Source organism: Salvelinus alpinus, chromosome 6 (assembly GCF_045679555.1).
Source record: "Salvelinus alpinus chromosome 6, SLU_Salpinus.1, whole genome shotgun sequence".
In the NCBI taxonomy this organism is placed as follows: Eukaryota; Metazoa; Chordata; class Actinopteri; order Salmoniformes; family Salmonidae; genus Salvelinus; species Salvelinus alpinus.
This window is the reverse complement of record NC_092091.1, coordinates 83779157-83786363: the sequence shown is the minus strand read 5'-3', so window position 1 is coordinate 83786363 and position 7207 is coordinate 83779157. Positions and strand designations below refer to the sequence as shown.

Here is a 7207-nt window from a genome sequence, read left to right as displayed (position 1 = left end):
AAGTATTTTTTGTTGTTGTAGTGGGGACAGTATCATTAGTAATCTCTAAAAATGATATTTTAAGGAAAATGTTTTAATGTATTTTAAAATTTTGTATTTTTATGTTTAGCTCACATAATATAGTTTTAAAGTATGCCTTAATCAATCAATCAAATATATTTGCATCAACCGATGTCACAAAGTGCTGTACAGAAACCCTGCCTAAAACCCCAAACAGCAAGCAATGCAGATGTAGAAGCACGGTGGCTTTGAAAAACTCCCTAGAAAGGCTTAAAACCTAGGAAGAAACCTAGAGAGGAACCAGGCTCTGAGGGGTGGCCAGTTCCTCTTCTGGCTGTGCTGGGTTAAGGTGTCTGTAATAGAATAAAGTGATAAAAAGTGAACGTAGACATTAATAAATGCATTTCTATATCTTCCACGATAGTTTTACAACAGTGAGGGAGTACCAAGATGGAGGCACGGTGGCTTCAAACTACACCTATTTGTCATCTAGTGCATTTTATAAGTCGTTGGTACACTCAACCTACACTTATAATGCGGTCGCTGACATGAATGGCAACGCCCTTTCTATCCATTCTATTTCAATGCCTCACGCAGCGACAGCACCTGGGGCGCAGTGATCACTGTGAGTGAAGTGCTGAAAGATTAATTTTCACAGGCATAGAAGTTGGTGGAATTTACCGGAAAGTCTACACAAATGTGACGTCGTCCTCGTGTTTCTTTGCTATTTACATTGTTTTCTTCACATGCGAGGTTGTTTTTCAATGCTAATTTAAGCTTGCTCAACTGCTAGAGAAGAGACAGGCGTGCGTCAAGTGCATTCCTGTTACCACGGTAACCTCCCACCCTTAAAGGGGCAGCTGACATTTTTTTGTCTCACCTAAGTGACATTTAGTAATTTCTTATAATAAAAACACTTCCCCAAAATACTTGCTTTGTGTTCCTAAATCTGTTTGTGTGCTCCTACATGTTTCAAATTAAGAGTACATGTGCTCCTGGTACAAAACATGTCAGCATAGAGCCCTGGATATGTAGATTAAAAACAGGAGTGGTCTCAGGACTGCAATTCAACACATTTTGCCATGAGGCAGATAGAACATGTTGCTGTTTTAAAGCTAATTTCCTGCAACTCAACACATTTTGCCATGAGGCTTAGAGAAAATGTTGCATTTTAACAGCTAATTTCCTGCTATTCTAAACATTTTGCCATGGCTTATGACGTGTATATATGCTTTGTGACCACACCAGTGGTCCTCACTGACCTTATATAATGTCTCAGCTAAGACTAAATATCACTGACTCTATATAATGTCTCAGCTAAGACTAAATATCACTGACCCTATATAATGTCTCAGCTAAGACTAAATATCACTGACCTTATATAATGTCTCAGCTAAGACTAAATATCACTGACCCTATATAATGTCTCAGCTAAGAGTAAATATCACTGACCCTATATAATGTCTCAGCTAAGACTAAATATCACTGACTCTATATAATGTCTCAGCTAAGACTAAATATCACTAACTCTATATAATGTCTCAGCTAAGACTAAATATCACTGACCCTATATAATGTCTCAGCTAAGACTAAATATCACTAACTCTATATAATGTCTCAGCTAAGACTAAATATCACTAACTCTATATAATGTCTCAGCTAAGACTAAATATCACTGACTCTATATAATGTCTCAGCTAAGACTAAATATCACTGACCCTATATAATGTCTCAGCTAAGACTAAATATCACTGACCCTATATAATGTCTCAGCTAAGACTAAATATCACTAACTCTATATAATGTCTCAGCTAAGACTAAATATCACTGACTCTATATAATGTCTCAGCTAAGACTAAACTACATCCACATGATGTGATAGAGACGGGGTGAAAGGTGAAGGAGAGAGAGAAAAAGAGGTAAGGAGAGAGGAGAGAGAGAGAAGGAGAGAGGAGAGAGAAGGAGAGAGAGAAAAAGAGAGGAGAGAGAAAAAGAGGGAAGGAGAGAGGAGAGAGAAAAAGAGGGAAGGAGAAAGGAGGAGAGGAGAGAGAGAGAAGGAGAGAGGAGAGAGAAGGAGAGAGAAAAAGAGAGAAGGAGAGAGGAGAGAGAAAAAGAGGTAAGGAGAGAGGAGAAAGGAGAGAGAAAAAAAGAGGAAAGGAGAGAGAAGGAGAGAGAGAGAAAAAAAGAGGAAAGGAGAGAGGAGAGAGAGAAAAAAAGAGGAAAGGAGAGAGGAGAGAGAGAGAGAGAAAAAAAAGAGGAAAGGAGAGAGGCTATTCAATGATTATTTAGACTAGAGTGGGAGAGTCCAAAACAACTTCAGTTTGTACTGTAATAACAACATACATGAAAACAATAGGATGAAGCCAAGGTCGTAGGTTCAACAACCGTACTGGCCAAGGGGACTGAGGTCTACTGTCTCTGAACCAGGGATAAGCCAAGGTCGTAGGTTCAACAACCGTACTGGCCAAGGGGACTGAGATCTACTGTCTCTGAACCAGGGATAAGCCAAGGTCGTAGGTTCAACAACCGTACTGGCCAAGAGGACTGAGATCTACTGTCTCTGAACCAGGGATAAGCCAAGGGGAATGAGATCTACTGTGTCTGAACCAGGGATAAGCCAAGGGCGTAGGTTCAACAACCGTACTGGCCAAGAGGACTGAGATCTACTGTCTCTGAACCAGGGATAAGCCAAGGGGACTGAGATCTACTGTGTCTGAACCAGGGATAAACCAAGGTCGTAGGTTCAACAACCGTACTGGCCAAGAGGACTGAGGTCTACTGTCTCTGAACCACGGATAAGCCAAAGCCAACCGTACTGGCCAAGGGGACTGAGATCTACTGTGTCTGAACCAGGGATAAGCCAATGTCGTAGGTTCAACAACCGTACTGGCCAAGAGGACTGAGATCTACTGTCTCTGAACCAGGGATAAGCCAAGGGGACTGAGATCTACTGTGTCTGAACCAGGGATAAGCCAAGGTCGTAGGTTCAACAACCGTACTGGCCAAGAGGACTGAGGTCTACTGTCTCTGAACCACGGATAAGCCAAAGCCAACCGTACTGGCCAAGGGGACTGAGATCTACTGTGTCTGAACCAGGGATAAGCCAAGGTCGTAGGTTCAACAACCGTACTGGCCAAGAGGACTGAGATCTACTGTCTCTGAACCAGGGATAAGCCAAGGGGACTGAGATCTACTGTCTCTGAACCAGGGATAAGCCAAGGGGACTGAGGTCTACTGTGTCTCTGAACCAGGGATCTATACCCTTCCCAGCTGTCATCACTATCAGGGTCTATGTCATGTTTATCTGTCTGGACATTGAATCCACTGATCCATGTTCACATCTCTATACAAATCTAATTCTATTGGTCACATGCGGCGAATACAACAGGTGTAGACATCACCGTGAAATGCTTACTGACAGTTAAAAAAATATTTACTAAATAACCTTTTTTTTTTTTATTAACACTATAAAATAACAATAACGAGACTATTTACAGGTGGTACCAGTAACAAGTCAATGTGTAGAGGGTACAAGTTAGTCGAGGTAATTGAGGTAATATGTACATTTAGCTAGAACCTGCTTGGCTTTTGCAGTGAAATAACAGTCCTACGTCCTATCAACATGCTCAAACTGAGGATGGGGATAGACAGTTCCTGCTATGGGGTCAGAGATGCCTGAGGCAAGGGAGGCAAACTTGGTGTTCATGACTTTAACCTCACAGCTGACAAGTCAAAGTCACTCTCTTCAAATGTTCTCCCACTGAAGAAAACAGCAAGATGTTGCTGTCAAGTCACACAGCAATAATTCAACTCATGTGAACTTACTGGAGCTCTCTGTATGTAAATATACACACATATCAAGTGGTATCAACACTATCCAGTCACGACAGATACTGTACTGGCCTAATTAATAAACACCATCACCCCAACACTGTCAGACACCCCAACTAAACACCATCACCCCAACGACATGTCAGACACCCCAACTAAACACCATCACCCCAACACTGTCAGACACCCCAAATAAACACCATCACCCCAACACTGTCAGACACCCCAACTAAACACCATCACCCCAACGACATGTCAGACACCCCAACTAAACACCATCACCCCAACACTGTCAGACACCCCAACTAAACACCATCACCCCAACACTGTCAGACACCCCAAATAAACACCATCACCCCAACACTGTCAGACACCCCAACTAAACACCATCACCCCAACAACATGTCAGACACCCCAACTAAACACCATCAGCCCCAACAACACGTCAGACACCCCAACTAAACACCATCAGCCCCAACAAAACATCAGACACCCCAACTAAACACCATCAGCCCCAACAACATGTCAGACACCCCAACTAAACACCATCAGCCCCAACAACACGTCAGACACCCCAACTAAACACCATCAGCCCCAACAACATGTCAGACACCCCAACTAAACACCATCAGCCCCAACAACACGTCAGACACCCAAACTAAACACCATCAGCCCCAACAACACGTCAGACACCCCAACTAAACACCATCACCCCCAACAACATGTCAGACAGGTCCTACCAAGGTCCTACCATGTCAGATAGGTCCTACCAAGAATTAAACTCGGATTGTAGGATTCAAAGTCCTGAGTGATAACCTTTACAGCACAGAACCCTGTAATCAATACTCCGTGATGGGTTCAGATTTTACTCTCCTTGGTTCTCCGGAAAAACAGAGAAAATATTTTCTGGCCATAAACGGTGTCAACTGGGCTACCCTACCATGTAACAACTTGTAAATCCACATATTTCCATCACGATTGATGTGATGAGGGTGAAAAAATATCTGAAATATTTTCAGTTCATTGGGGGGTAGCAAGTTCTCAATTACCGTACTAGGCACTCATAGTATGCATTTCCTATAGGCTAGCCATTCATGTGTACCGAAGACTGCTCATCAACTCCCACCCACTTGTTTCTTTCACACACGACAATTTTAAAGTTGACAGGAGAGGAGTATGTCACTGCAAAATCAAGGTAGGTCCTACCGAGATTTGAACTCGGATCGCAGGATTCAGAGTCCTGAGTGCTAACCATTACACCATAGAACCCTGTACATAAATATTGTTGAAGTGTTCAGATTTTCCTGTCATTTGTTCACCCGATTAACAGCAAGAGATGAGATTATTGGTAGGCCATGTGAATAATTCAGCACAAAAGCTAGGAAGGTTCTACCGAGATTTGAACTCGGATCACTGGATTCAAAGTCCAGAGTGCTAACCATTACACCATAGAACCATATTCTTAACCAAATTTGGAATTTTACAGAAAAAAATGGACAGTCGTTCCTTCACGTGTTGCAAATACTTTCAACTGACAACAATATTTGGACAGCTGTCTTCTAGTTCAACAAGGAAGAATTATTCACATGGTAGGTCCGACCAAGACTTGAACTCAGATTGTAGGATTCAGAGTCCTGAGTGATAACCTTGACAGCACAGAACCCTGTAATCAATACTCTGTGATGGGTTCAGATTTACTCTCCTAGGTTCTCCGGAAAAACAGAGAAAATATTTTCTGGCCATAAACGGTATCAACTGGGCTACCCTACCATGTAACAACTTGTAAGTCCACATATTTCCAACACGATTGATGTGATGAGGGTGAAAAAAATCTGAAATATTTTCAGTTCATTGGGAGGTAGCAAGTTCTCAATTAACAAACCTACTAGGCACTCATAGTATGCATTTCCTGTAGGCTAGCCAGTCATGTGTACCAAAGACTGCTCATCAACTCCCACCCACTTGTTTCTTTCACACACGACAATTTTAAAGTTGACAGGAGAGGAGTATGTCACTGCAAAATCAAGGTAGGTCCTACCGAGATTTGAACTCGGATCGCAGGATTCAGAGTCCTGAGTGCTAACCATTACACCATAGAACCCTGTACATAAATATTGTTGAAGTGTTCAGATTTTCCTGTCATTTGTTCACCCGATTAACAGCAAGAGATGAGATTATTGGTAGGCCATGTGAATAATTCAGCACAAAAGCTAGGAAGGTTCTACCGAGATTTGAACTCGGATCACTGGATTCAAAGTCCAGAGTGCTAACCATTACACCATAGAACCATATTCTTAACCAAATTTGGAATTTTACAGAAAAAAATGGACAGTCGTTCCTTCACGTGTTGCAAATACTTTCAACTGACAACAATATTTGGACAGCTGTCTTCTAGTTCAACAAGGAAGAATTATTCACATGGTAGGTCCGACCAAGACTTGAACTCAGATAGTAGGATTCAGAGTCCTGAGTGATAACCTTGACAGCACAGAACCCTGTAATCAATACTCTGTGATGGGTTCAGATTTACTCTCCTAGGTTCTCCGGAAAAACAGAGAAAATATTTTCTGGCCATAAACGGTATCAACTGGGCTACCCTACCATGTAACAACTTGTAAGTCCACATATTTCCAACACGATTGATGTGATGAGGGTGAAAAAAATCGGAAATATTTTCAGTTCATTGGGAGGTAGCAAGTTCTCAATTAACAAAGCTACTAGGCACTCATAGTATGCATTTCCTGTAGGCTAGCCATTCATGTGTACCAAAGACTGCTCATCAACTCCCACCCACTTGTTTCTTTCACACACGACAATTTTAAAGTTGACAGGAGAGGAGTATGTCACTGCAAAATCGAGGTAGGTCCTACCGAGATTTGAACTCGGATCGCAGGATTCAGAGTCCTGAGTGCTAACCATTACACCATAGAACCCTGTACATAAATATTACTGAAGTGTTCAGATTTTCCTGTCATTTGTTCACCCGATTAACAGCAAGAGATGAGATTATTGGTAGGCCATGTGAATAATTCAGCACAAAAGCTAGGAAGGTTCTACCGAGATTTGAACTCGGATCACTGGATTCAAAGTCCAGAGTGCTAACCATTACACCATAGAACCATATTCTTAACCAAATTAGTAATTTTACAGAAAAAAATGGACAGTCGTTCCGTCACGTGTTGCAAATACTTTCAACTGACAACAATATTTGGACAGCTGTCTTCTAGTTCAACAAGGAAGAATTATTCACATGGTAGGTCCGACCAAGACTTGAACTCAGATTGTAGGATTCAGAGTCCTGAGTGATAACCTTGACAGCACAGAACCCTGTAATCAATACTCTGTGATGGGTTCAGATTTACTCTCCTAGGTTCTC

At 41.9% G+C, this 7207-nt stretch overlaps 6 non-coding genes across 6 annotated transcripts; all 6 read right to left on the bottom strand.

Annotated features, from left to right (window-relative positions):
- Positions 1 to 5028: 5028 nt before the first annotated feature.
- On the bottom strand, positions 5029 to 5100 carry trnaq-cug (transfer RNA glutamine (anticodon CUG)). The gene has a single exon. It is a non-coding gene; the product is annotated as a tRNA-Gln (tRNA).
- A 115-nt stretch (positions 5101 to 5215) lies between these two features.
- Positions 5216 to 5287, bottom strand: trnaq-uug (transfer RNA glutamine (anticodon UUG)). Its single transcript has one exon. It is a non-coding gene; the product is annotated as a tRNA-Gln (tRNA).
- Positions 5288 to 5860: 573 nt separating this feature from the next.
- On the bottom strand, positions 5861 to 5932 carry trnaq-cug (transfer RNA glutamine (anticodon CUG)). The gene has a single exon. It is a non-coding gene; the product is annotated as a tRNA-Gln (tRNA).
- Positions 5933 to 6047: 115 nt separating this feature from the next.
- trnaq-uug (transfer RNA glutamine (anticodon UUG)) lies at positions 6048 to 6119 on the bottom strand. The gene has a single exon. It is a non-coding gene; the product is annotated as a tRNA-Gln (tRNA).
- A 573-nt stretch (positions 6120 to 6692) lies between these two features.
- trnaq-cug (transfer RNA glutamine (anticodon CUG)) lies at positions 6693 to 6764 on the bottom strand. The gene has a single exon. It is a non-coding gene; the product is annotated as a tRNA-Gln (tRNA).
- Positions 6765 to 6879: 115 nt separating this feature from the next.
- trnaq-uug (transfer RNA glutamine (anticodon UUG)) lies at positions 6880 to 6951 on the bottom strand. The gene has a single exon. It is a non-coding gene; the product is annotated as a tRNA-Gln (tRNA).
- Between the last annotated feature and the right edge of the window lie 256 nt (positions 6952 to 7207).